At 37.5% G+C, this 13,641-nt stretch overlaps 1 protein-coding gene across 31 annotated transcripts in view; it reads left to right on the top strand.

Annotated features, from left to right (window-relative positions):
- Positions 1 to 1,484: 1,484 nt before the first annotated feature.
- The window catches only part of ptprda (protein tyrosine phosphatase receptor type Da), a 341,854-nt gene continuing 329,697 nt past the window's right edge, over positions 1,485 to 13,641 (top strand). For 10 of the 31 annotated variants that reach the window (XM_065249643.2, XM_065249654.2, XM_065249653.2 and 7 more), the window contains exons 1-2: positions 1,486 to 1,675; positions 1,757 to 1,783. The gene's annotated coding sequence lies outside the window, so the exon portion shown is untranslated. Of the gene's footprint in view, positions 1,676 to 1,756; positions 1,784 to 13,641 lie in introns of all 31 variants that reach the window. The other 21 variants (XM_065249635.2, XM_065249633.2, XM_065249632.2 and 18 more) reach the window with 5 other exon arrangements.

Genomic DNA, 13,641 nt, shown 5'->3' with positions numbered 1-13,641 from the left:
CTCCATTTCTCTTTAGGCCAGTTGATGTGTTCTTTGGCAAATTGTAACCTCTTCTGCACATGCCTTTTTTTTGACAGAGGGACTTTGCGGGGGATTCTTGAAAATAGATTAGCTTCACACAGACGTCTTCTAACTGTCACAGTACTTACAGGTAACTCCAGACTGTCTTTGATCATCCTGGAGGTGATCATTGGCTGAGCCTTTGCCATTCTTCACTGTTCACTGTTTGGACAAAAGTATCTTTAACAAAATAACATTATTTGTGAGGCGTGTAGATGATGACAGAATGTTCAAATGGTCTGTGGCGTGATTTGATTGGACCGAACAAAGTCTGACACATTTGAAAAACTATTAATGTATTGATGGAAATTGTGTTTAAAGTTCACTTGACTACAGTTTTTGTGTACAGGATACAGTTTGAATCAGGAATATTATGGAAAACAAGCTGTTTATTTATTACAAGCCAGCAGGTTGATATATTCCTGCTCTGTGAGATAGTGACGTATGTGTTGTATATTCATGTGTATAAGATCAGGTGATTGTGTGAAATATGTGTAATGAGTTGGGACAGGACGTGTTGTACTCGGTGAGCTGAATGTTGTGAGATGCAGCACATGTGAAGCGGGCGATTTGTCTCCACAATGTTGTGTGTTCAGAAATGCTCTTGTTTGCCTGCAGCAAAAGACTTCAGCAGATGAAACTCTGTTACTGTATTTTAGGTTTCTCTTCCTGAGCGCTTTCTGAATTTAAACTCAACCTGGCAGTTTCAGTACAGATGGCAAACAGGGCACTGAATGTAATTTTTCTCATCCTGAGATGTTTCAGCAATCATTCATTTAAAACTCTGTGTTGCTGCCTTTTACATTAAGTCTGTCTGCTGCTCTGAGCCATAGTCAAACACACACATCATTAATACAGAGATAAATACATTTACTCTCGCTCTCTCTCTCTCTCTCTCTCTCTCTGTGTGTGTGTGTATAAGTTTGACACTGACATAACAGTCGGTGATGTCTGCATCTGTCTGTGTGTGACCACCTGACTTGTAGTCAGCGCACACACAAGCGCGCGCACACAGAGTTTATCTTCTGCAGGTGTGTTGGGTGAAAGTGGCCTTCTTTATTTTTCTCTTCTAATCTGTAATAAGAGTCATATCAGATGATGTCATCAGTGTTAAGAGTGTAAAGATGTTTAATACATTACATCACTACATTATTATAACAGATCTGTCCTGTGTTCTGAATAGAAGAGAACCAAACATTGTTCTTCTTCAGTAACTGATGAAAATAACTCAAACAACAAACAGAGTGATGAAACAATCCAGCAGTAATGTGATCATTTAAAATATGATGATCTTCATCGAGAGAAATACTTTAGATCTGAGGTGTAGCGCGCGCCGTCCATCCAGCGGCGCCGCGCGGAACTGCAACTTGTGTGTGTGTGTGTGTGTGTGTGTCTGGAGCGCGCGCGCGCACAGAGTCAGGTATCTCCTCGCTCTCCGCGTGCGCGCGTTTCTCTCCGTGATGCTCTCGGGCGTCGGACGCGCGGTGTTCGCGGCTGATTCTCAGTTTGTGGAATAAAATCCCGTTGATGTTCCTCAGCGCTGGAGTGACACAAAGACATAAAACATTCCTCGGGATTCCCTTCATCATCCTCATCATCTCTTAAAAGCTTCTGGGTGAGTCTTTATCCTCATCTTCATCATCATCATTTTACTCTTTATCTGTATCTCTGATTTTGTCTTTCTCTCATCTTTCAGTCTGTGACACAATCTTCAACACCTGGAGTAAGTACAGACTTTTACACAATGTGTGTGCGCGTGTTTCTGAACTCTCTCAGTGTGTGTTGTGTTTTAAACTGCAGGTGTGTGTGTGTGTGTGTGTGTGTGTGTGTGTGTGTGTGAGGAGAAACGCGTAATTCAGTGTATAATGGTGTGTGTGTGAGTGTTTGTGTCAGTTTCAGGTTTGGTTATGACAGGTTTGCGTCTCTGATGGTTAAGAGTCTGATAGAGAGCTTTAGTGGGACACAAACTCCTGCCACCAGTGTCTGTGTGTGGTGTGACCTGAAACTCATTCAGGTGTGTGTATCTGTGGTATCATGAGGTGTGTGTTTGCGTGTGTGTGTGTGTGTGTGTGTGTGTTTGTGCGCGCGCGCGCAGTCTGTGTGAAAGCTTAATCTGACATAACCTCGAAAACTTTGAGGTAAAATTGATTCATAAGTCTTGTAAAAATTTGTTAATCACGTTTATGTCATTATCTTTAGACATTTTTAGACAGAACAATGATATAAATCTGCAGTTTATGTCGACATTACAATAGTAAATTAAATATTACCTGGCTATAGTTTAAAAAAAAGGAAGCTAATTTAAATAACATTTGAGAGAATGTGTGTGAATGCCCTCATCTGAAAGAAATTATGTAGAAAAAATGTTAAGGTGTTCAAGTTTGGTTAAAATGAGTCCAGAGTCAATAGATTTAAACCAAACCATCATCTGGATGATGTTGAATGGGGTCACATGTGTGTGTGTGTGTTTGTGTGTGTGTGTGTGTGTGTTGTGGCCGTTGTAATCTCTTTATTATTACATTGTGATTTTCTATTTTGCTGATTTGACTGAAACCTCAGATTGTTCTCACGAGTGTCTCGCGGGTGATCCGACTGTAATTCTGATGGTTATTTTAGTTCATTAATGATGGTTTAGTCTCTAAGGAGTCAGCAAACACTCTTAATTAAAGATGCTGCTCATCGGCAGCTGCTGCTGCATCTTCATTATCGCAGTCTTCATCATCGTCATCATCACATTTACTTTATTATATGAAACAGATCATACATGACATGGAAAAGTATGTCTGTCATTGTAACTTCATGCTTTCATTGATTGTGTTTCTCATTAATTCCCGTTGTTGCTCATCTGTTTTATATTCAGCTGATGTAAAGTCAAGGCGGCTCATGTTGTTTCGAGTGTCATTTCTATGGGACGTTTATCTCTTTCTGTCTCTACTGTAGTTCATCTCCTCTTTACAGTATAGCAGTAATTATTTTGTGTTTTCGTGAACTTGTGTGTGTTGATTACTGGCATTCTGCTCATGGATTGGGATCAGGAATTCTCTATTGGATCACACACACACACACACACACACACACACACACACACACACACACACACACGCACACACAGATTTCTGCTGGTAGTGCAGGAGAGAGTCGTTGTGCTGTTCTAAGCTTGAAGCAGAAAAATGAAAACGAAGCCTCAAAGATTGGTGCCAAGCGATGCAGAATTCTGCGACTGTGTTTCAGTGTTTGTAAGAAACGCCGCTGAATCTGCTCGTGTTTCTTTTTGTTTAATGTGCAGTGAAATAAAAGTGATGATGTTTGATTTGAGCTGAAGTACGACACAGAAACTAAAGAAATTCTTCACAGGATTGAGTGAGTGTGTGTGAGACTCATGAGCTGTGTCCCAATTCTGGATCCTTCGAATGCAAGGACTCAGGGTGCATCCCAATTTGAAAGCTGCGTCCTGCGAAGGCCGTATTCGAAGGCCAATGACCTCACCGCACCGTGCAAGGGCTGTCCTAATTCAGATGCTCATTTAAAAGCCTTCAGATGTGGCATCCAAATGTGTCTTTTGTTTCCTGTGAAATGAAGGACGCATCAGATGGATCCTTTACAGCCTTGGCTATCCCAAGATGTAATGCGCGCCTGTGACGTCTCTGGGTATTTTAAAATAAACATTTTTAACTGTAGTTAAATAAAAGTGCTATTGTAAATTATGTTTTATAGTAATATTATTGCAGTAATACTGTGCATGTTGCGTTTTACATATTTCTGGTTTGGTAAATTTGATATACTGTTGGGTAGTTTAATCTGCATCAATGTGTCATTTTCTCTGAAATAAAATAAAATAATTTGGCTGCGTATTTATTTTTTAAAGGTCTCTGCTGTTGTGTCCCGCTGACCGGGGTAGTGGGAGGGGACAGCAAGTAACGCAACTACTTAGGGAGCCTAGTAGGGAGTATCCATAAGTTGCATCACTTGCTTTACCACGCCTGTCAGCGGGTCACAGCGATGACATTTCCAACTTTGGAACCAGAAAAAAAACGTATTTAATTCTAAACAATTGTACACGTTAATGTAGATTAAACTAACCAACAGTATATTCAATTAACTCTAAATGCGACATGCACAGTATTGCAGAAATAATGCTAATATACAAAACTTCATTTATAATACTAAAACAAAATACACACTTTTATTTAACAAAGGTTTTACATTTTTGTTTTAAAATATTTAGTCGTTACAGAAACGCAATGAATCTCGGGATAGCATCGGCTGTGAAGGATGCATTCATTTAACCCTTGTGAGCGCGGAGAAATAAAGACGCATTTTGAGGTCGCATTATACTGTAGGCAGTCTTTGAATTGGGATGGGCTTACTGATCTTCAGTGCTGCTGTGATGCAATCGGTCTTAGTATTCAGCCTTCGGAGGGCACAGCCTTTGATTTAGGACAGAGCTATTTTGTGTGTGTGTGTGTGTACAACAAGCTCATTTTCTGCAGTTATGTCATGGTCATATGGTCATATTTTGGTCCAGGTTGAAACTTTGTTGCTCTCTGTATGTCAGTAGTACTGTATGTAGGCTAAAGGAGTGGTTCACAAACTTTTGTGTACGGTGCATCCTTTTGTGTCCCCCCCAAAGAAAATAACAAAACATAAAAAAAAACATATTACATTATACAATGTAGTGCTGTTGGTTTTCTGAGGTTTAAATACAGAGAATTTATGATAAATGAATGTATTTTATAATGTCAGTTTGAGAAGCACTGTGCTAAAGCCTAAAGGATATTTCAGTATTTATGCATACATGAGGGTCCCTGCACAGTGTGTAATGTACGTGCACTGACAGATGTTTGTAAGCGTGTGTACTTTTTTTCATGTAGAGGAATATGTAGTATGTAGGCCAGGAGAGGAACTGCAGATTGTCGCAATGCGCATGCGTCGAGCGTCTGTATATGCAGACGAATCAAATGAATTGCTTTGCAAGGCTACAATACCCATCAGGTTGTGTTCTCACCTGCTCACACAAATCCTACACTACATGCAAACCTTAAATACACGACATCATACTTCATAATCCAATCACCGCTGCTGATTCTTCATCTCAATCATTCCTCTTTTCAAGCATTATTTCCTGGTTGGTTTAAATGTTCAGCATGTAAAGCACATTTGCTTTGGCAGTATGAATGTTGTGTTATTTGTCGTGCTAATACAGGAGGTGGACGACAGCCTGGTCTCACTCTGTGATGGACCATCTGCTCTCCTGCTCTCACAGAGAAGAAAACTCACACGATATATACCAATCATCTTTCTCTTCACCTCTTATTTACTTTATTTGGATTTTAAACACATCGCTCTTATCTCAATTTGTGGCATTTCCAAAACTGTGCATTTGCGTGTATTGTAAAGTACATTCGTAAATCTCTCTCTCTCTCTCTCTCTCTCTCTCTCTCTCTCTCTCTCTCTCTCTTCCTCTCGCTTTTTCTCTCTCATGTAAGGTGACTCAATAACACTCTGGCCATGTGTTTTTTACACCTCACACTGAGGTAACTCCTGCTATCTCTCGGCCCGGTGCTGTGGGCATCCTGAGGCTTGTCAGTATATTTTATTGTCATGCACACTCTTAGTGAATGATATATTAAACATGTTGTCTAAATTCACTGTGATCCCAGTGTTTAGGGTTAAGAGGAGATCTCGACTTCTATCTGTAAGAGACCTTGGGTCCTGCTCGCACTATAACAGAAATAAAGGACATTGACAGCGGCGCTAAAAGAGATGAATAGATTGAGCGAGACTTTAAACAGATATGACCTTCTGCAGTTCACTGAGGTTGGATCGAACATTTCAACAAACATGTATTGGCTGATGTAAGAGACACCATTCATCTAAAAAACCTTTCTGCTCACAGAGCTCCAAAGGACATCATAAATGTGACCCAGAGCCAACTAAAGTTATTTTTAGTGATTTACATAAAGTCATTCTGTAAACATATAACTTGGATATCTTTAATATTGGCTGAGTACGATCATGACAAAGATTGAAATCAATGACTGAAATCTAACTTTGTGCTATTAATGTTCAAATTAAACATAAAACTATTCTACGATCCTAAAAATAATCAAGTTTCCACCAGGGAAATTTCATGGTTTGTGCAACCAATTTTATAGACACAAGAAGAATCCTAGCATTGTTTTACTTTCACTTTTTTAAACTCAATTAATTTGACTAAAAGTTTGTCACTTTGGCGTTTGCTTTTCACACGAGAAACACTAGGAGGAGTCATAACAACATTAACAACATTAACAACATACTTCCTAACAAAGTCCATGTAAATAAAGTCATTTTGAAGAAACACTTTATTCACTGGATTTCTGTACACTGAAAAAATGACTTTTTCAGTATTTTCAGTACAAATGTCTAAATTCTTAAAGTAAGAAGATGAGCAAAATGCTATAAGAAAATAAGTGTACACTGCAAAAAATGATTTTCAAGAAAAAAAATTCTTAGTATATTTGTCTTGTTTTCACTAAAAACATCAAAATTTTTTAAATGAAGATGCTTTTTCTTGATGAGCAAAACAACCCAAGAAAATAGTATTTAGACAAAAAATATCAAATTTAAGTGATTTTGTGCATAAAACAAGCAAAAAAAACCTTCCAATGGGGTAAGCAAATTTTTCTGGAATTTAGTGTTTAAAAAAAAATTCAAGATTTTTTTGCTTATCCCATTGGCAGATTTTTTTAGCTTGTTGTATGCACAAAATCACTTAAATTTGATATTTTTGGTCTAAAAACGAGACTTATTTTCTACGTTTATTTTGCTCATCAAGAAAATACATCTTAATTTAATAATTCTTAGATATTTTTACTGACAAAAATACAAAGACAAAAACACAAAGTAAGAAAGTCATTTTTTTACAGTGTAGCTTTTAGACAAATAAGATCAAATTTAAGTGAATTTGTGCTTAAAACAAGCAAAGAAATCTGCCAATGGGGTAGGGGTGTCCTCGACTAAGGATTTATATATTCGAATCAGAATTGTCAAATCTTTCCATAGTCGAGCGATAGTCAAATCATCTATGTGTGTGTGCATGGGTTGGGAGGGGGTCAGATAATATGCTTTATATTAATATATTGGGAAAAAAGCTGTTATATGTGAAATCAGATAATGTGTGCACCCATATATGGCCAACATTGAAGGATCCTCATTTCATAACACATCTGTGATGATTCGACTGTGAGATTGTTAGTCGAATCAGGCTTCTCCTATCGATGCATCGAATCTTCGACTATTCGGGGTCACCCCTACAATGGGGAAAGAAAAAAATCTTAATCACATAATTCAAGAAAAAATGTCTTACCCTACTGAAGAAAATGCATTTTGATTTAAGAGATTTGTACTCAAAACAAGAGAAAAATACTAAAAGTAAGAAAGTAATTTTTTCAGTGAAGAGTTGCTATGTGGACAAAAGCTGATAGAGGGGCTTTGATGTCTTGTTCAGGACCTCTGGTGTGAAAGCTCACATCTTTGGTTTTTCAGAGATGGGTGTGATGGAGATCCTTTAGCTGTGCTGTGATGTTCAGATAGGTGATGAAGATGAAGGTGTTGATGAAACAGCACTCCTCTCAATAGCTCTTCTTTATTATTCACTGGAGGCTTTATGTTACTGATGCTGACAGCTGTTGTTATTAATGTCTGTCTTTGATGGGAAAGATGATGTCCACACAGATGATGCATACCAGAGTCACAGAGTCATCTTAATTAAGTGCACGTGTTCGCAGGTTGATGCTGACTGACAGGTCTTTCTGTCTCACGATGAAATGTGAAACTTTGACTGGATCTCTCTGATGTTCTTCTGGAAACATTTGACATGGTCCAAAGTTTATTTTACTTTTTCTTTTCTCTTATCAGCATCAGTCTCTCTCAAGTGAGTCTGTTGATGTGCTGAAGCGCTGTGAGGTCGCTTGAGATTTGTCTAATTCTGTATCTCCTCATTTATCAGCACTGACGTCTGAGAAGTTCTTTTAAACTTTCTCTGTGAATATGTGAACCTTAGTTAATGTCCAGTTTTTCACTATCTCACTATTTATGGTTCATGGTTCAGGTGTTTGGCCTAGGGTGGCAAAATTCAGCGAATTTTAATACTGGAAAACTTTCCATGGAAATTAATGGGAATAAACTGCAAATTGGATAAAATTGCAGAGTTGCCTATAACAGGGAACTTTAATGTAGTTAAAAAAATCTTGCAGCATAATTTTGTTTAAAACAACAAGATTTAATGCAATTTCAGTTGAATTTCTCCCCTGCACTTTCTTCAGTCACATGCACACAGCACACTGTTTACTGAAGGCCACACCACCTCCATGTACTCACATAAATTTGTTTAAAACGTTTTTGTGCTGTGTGTTCATATTAGGATGATTTCTAAAGGGTTGATGAGCGTTAGTATCAGGATTCCTTGCATGCATGCCTGCTTATGACCAAACTAAGGGGCTGTTTACACTTGGTATTAAGGTGTGTTTTCATCGATCAGATCACAGGTGGATGAGACAAACACATCACGTTTAAACCTGGTATTTAAATCCGTCTCTCTTGTCCACATTCGACCGCTTCTGTCCTGAATACTGTGAGGGGGTGGTCTGTGAGACGGTGGGCGAGTCTCTCTGCTGTCATTCAAACGCGAGTAATGATGAGTTTATATGGACGCAAACTAGGGATGCACCGAATATTCGGGCACCGAAAATTTTCGGCCGAAAGACTTTTATTACCGAAACAATACGGCCAAAATGTTGTGATGACGCAAACAGAAACCGCGACCTGCACGTGCTTGTCTGAAGCAACATGTAGGCGGCGTGGATGTATTTAACAGCAAAAAGGCGCTATCCGATCCGTGCCTCAAAAACTGTAATGTGATCTGAACCGTGAGTTTTGTGATCTGTCACACACCCCTAGTAAAGTTAGTACACAGTGATAGCCATAAATGTATTTGTACTAATAATTGGCATAATAATTTATTTCGGTGTTTCGTTTCGGTTTTTCGGCCTTGGTTTCCTCATTTTCGGTTTCGGCCAAGAATTTTCATTTCGGTGCATCCCTAACGCAAACTAATATTATTTAGCAAGTAAACATGCTGCACAATGTTTTGTACGTTTATATGTTAGAGCTTTCGCTGAATTTTCAGCGCAATTGAAGAAATAGGATCGCGCAACTTTCACACGCTATCAAAACAAAACTACAGAGATCAGACAATTTAAGTTTTATCAATGAAAGGCTAAAAATAGCACTGTTCACGCCAGAAGTAAAAAAAAAGTTGTAAAACTTGTGTTTAATACCTCAGATTAGATAAATGGGCGGAGAGAAGGCGGTCACGTGTGGCTGTTCGAACACATTCAACCACATATGCGTTCCGCAACTCCAAAGCGATCCGATCGAAAGGGGTTTCGACTACCTCTGGATGTGGTTGAAAGTGGTTGAAAGTGGACGAGCTCAAAACGTTTTGAACACCGTTTACACCTGGCATTAACGTCGTCCACTTGTGATCCGATCGATGAAAACGCATGTTAATGCCAAGTGTAAACAGCCTCTAAATGTTTATTTATGTTTGTATATGATATAGTTTACTTAAATGTTCCCATAATTCCCAAATAATTTACCTGTAAATTCCTATAAATTTCTGTTAAGTTTCCAATTTGGAATATTTCTAAAATTCCCCAGATTAAGTTCCCATGGAAAGTTTCCGCCCCTTTGCAACCTTAGTTCGGCCTAATGCTGCACGATTCTGGAGTACAAAAGAATCACAATCGTTTTCTTTTTAAATGAAGATCACAATTCTGAATCTCAACCATCAATTACTAGAGCTTCTGACAAAAATGAATGAATTGCAGTAATCTCTTTAAAAATTTTAATTGGCTTGAATTATTTTTTATAAATCTGAAAGATTGAATGACTCTTGTTTTATTACTGGATGAAAGAAAGTGTTTGCCCTTGATGGTAAACATCAGTGTTTATGTAAACTATTATCCCAGTATTTCTGTGGAAGGTTTAATAGAGAGATGGATTGGTATAATTTAGAAATGAGAGAGTGTGGGTGTTTGAATCAAGATCATGATCTCGTGATCCCTAGTTCGGCCTTTTTGTCCCATGACTATGGACCTACGGATTTCCTTTGTGATTTTTGCTTATTGTTTTCTTCCACCACACTTACTCTCAATAAACAGAAAAACAAAGTAAGTAAAATGATATATATATAAAAAAGACAAATTAACACTTCAAGAAGTGTCATGCAGGGTGCAAATGAAACAGCATGAAGGATGTGATTCTGGTAATGAAAAAGTGTTTTCTGTTTCCACACATTCAATTAACAGGTACATCTGTGTTTTAACAGCTCAGTTTTAAAAGCACTCAATGACAGAAAGTGTTGTCGTGCACTTTGACCTGCAGCTGTGATGTCATCAGCATCATAACGGCAACCGTCAGTGTGGTTGTCTGATGTTAATAACGCTGTACTCCAGATATAGTCTGGACTTATACACGTGACACGTGCCATTACAGGCATTAAAATCAGAAAAAGTTCAACCTAGACAGTGCAGCGTTATGTGTTAGATACATAAAGAATGCATGGCTTGACAAAACATATATTTTAAATGGACTGTAAATCACTTTGGATAAAAGCAACTGCCAGATGCATAAATGCAAATCATTTGATTTCCCAGTGCTACTGATGTGTTTTCATCTCATCTGCATTCAGACACACCTCGACTGATGATGTTAGTGAGGAGTAAACATCAACTTCACTTCCAGAACCATTTCACTTTTTTATTACTGTTAAAAAGACACATGAGCTTATGGTAAAATCATCACAGGATCTCATTGTAAAGATCTTAACGGCAGCATTGCTTTATGTCATCTAACATTTGAAACCCGTGAATGTTTGTTTGGTAAGGTAAAATTCTTAAATCAAGAAGCATTTTCTTGATGAGCAAAATTACATAAGAAAATAATATAAAAATATATTAAACCAAACAAAAATATCGACAAAAAAGAAGAAAAAAGTTAACTTATTTAAAGATTATTTTTCTTATTCCATTGGCAAATTTATTTGATTGTTTCAAGCACAAATTTACTTAAATTTGATATTTTTTTCTTGGGTCATTTTGCTTCAAGAAAATGATTCCTAATTTAAGAATATATCAATATTTCTACTGAAAACATGATAAAAATACTCAAAAAGTCATTTTTTTGCTGTTTACACCAGTATAATCACACACCACTAAAATACTCACAGCTCCATTTAACACAAAATGACACAATTTTAAATACATTTAACCACCTAAATGAAATGTGCTGTTCATTAGGATTAAACCCTAATGCTTATTAAAATTATACACACATTAAACATTTACCCTGCTAAAGACTGAATCATTTACTATGGTACATTTAGGACTAGATTTGCTGAGCACGTATTCATTTACAGCTTATATTTCCATGAGTAAGACCCAAACACAAACTTAAACAAAGAGACTAAATCATCCACTATTAAGTGTACACTAGAGAAGCCTTCATCCCAGGGGAGCAGATAATGCAGATTCCTAAAATCCTTCCCTCCTTGTGTTCTCACGTTCTCTTACTCTCAGCAGAAACACTCGGATTATTTAACAGTTCATTATTCAGAGATCAGCTCAACACACACACACACACACACACACACGCGCGCGCGCACACACACACACACACACACACACACACACACACACACACACACACACACACACAGAGGTTAATATGCTTCCTCAGGTCTGCAGAACAATGTTGTTTTTTTCACTGTGTTGCATGTGAGACATCATTAACCTCTGTTCACAGTATTAAACACACACCTACACATACACACACACAGAGGTCACAGGCTGACCACAGTAATGACTGTGCTTTTATGTCTAATTTAACCTTTAACCTCAGCGAGTCTAGACGGACGTCTCTGTTTTCACAGAGTTAAATCACACTTTTGATCAGACGACTTTCTCTTAGAAAAGACATTAAAGACAAACCAATTGGATTGGAGCTCATTAGGTTTGAAGAAATCTTGTGCTGGTTTTTTGATGAACGAAGGGCTGCCGGGAGTTGCAAAGTGGGGGAAAGTCTCTGGGAAATTTCCATGGGAACCTATTCTGGGGAATTTTATAAAAAAATTACAATTGGAAACTTAATGGGAATTTATAGGAATTTACAGGAATAACTTTGAAATGTAGCTAAATTTATATAAAACTATGTCATATACAAACATAAATAAACATTTTGTTTGGTCATAAGCAGACATGCATGCAAGTTAATACAAATTTTAAAAATAAGGTCTTAACTAATTTAAGAAGAACTTTAATTGATTCTTTCACTGAGTTACACAAAAGCATAATAAACATTATAGTTATTATAAAATTACTAGCTTACATTTAGATATCTGATTTACTGGCTAGCCACTGTTATAGGCAACTTTTAAAATTCCCAGTTAATTCCTATTTGTTCCCATTAATTCCCATATATTCCTGTTATGTATCTGTTAGTTTTCTTTTTCTTTTTAAATATTATTCTTCTTCCTGTTCCATTGCGGTCTATGGCAGCCCATAGAACCGTACGTAGGAAAGTTATGAAATTTGGCACACTGACAGAGGACAGTCCAAATAATATCCACAGCAATTTTGGAGTCTCTATCTCAAACCCGCTAGCGCCACCAACAGTCACCTGTGCATCAAAATAGCACTTAAAAAATACACGCGAATATCTCCGCGAGCGTTATTTCCGATCTACTCGAAAACACCATAGGAAGAACATTGCAATACCTTCTGAACAAAAAGTTCTATTGGCGTTATATTAAAATTTTCAACAGAAATGGCCGAAAATTGCAAAAAACGAAAAATTACCTTTAAATTTTGTGTTTTTTACACTTAAATGGTTATAACTTCGTAACGCAAAGAGATTTTTTCACCATATTTGATACGCTGATGTACGACCACAGTCTGAGGCTACACAAAAAAAATTGTATGCTTGTGCTTGCACCACTAGTTGGCCTTATAATTGAACAAAACCTTTGAAATCAAGCCACCCTATGGTCATACAACTGTTTCTTCACTAAACTAAAGTGTATAGTCATAAAACTAGCTGTAACACAATAATGACCTGATGTTGCATGCACAATTTTGTCATTGCGCCACCTAGTGGTTTTGAGATAGAAATATGGTATTTTTGCCTAAAACTACTCCAACAGTACATCTAAAACCTTGAGTCATCATGGATTATTCCTTTCATGGCTTGAAGTATAATCATTGGTGGTTGCCAATTAACTCCCTAGCAACCTATTAGAATACCTTATCAACCGTTTTTGCAAGAGCTATATCTCTGCATCAGAACATCGTAGAGACATGGGGGGGGGGGGGCTCTTTTGACTCATTAACAACACTGTAACATTTTGAGAGCTGAGTATTGCCACTGCAAGCACCACTCACATTTCCTACAGTGTTCTGGTTGTCAGTGCTCCTAGAGAAGAGAGGGAGAGACTGAATGAGAACACAATTTTTTTGCTGATAACTGTTAATATTTTGTCTG

This window comes from Paramisgurnus dabryanus, chromosome 2 (genome assembly GCF_030506205.2).
Source record: "Paramisgurnus dabryanus chromosome 2, PD_genome_1.1, whole genome shotgun sequence".
Classification (NCBI taxonomy): Eukaryota; Metazoa; Chordata; class Actinopteri; order Cypriniformes; family Cobitidae; genus Paramisgurnus; species Paramisgurnus dabryanus.
Note: the sequence above shows the minus strand (reverse complement) of the source record. Positions and strands in the feature narration are given on the sequence as shown.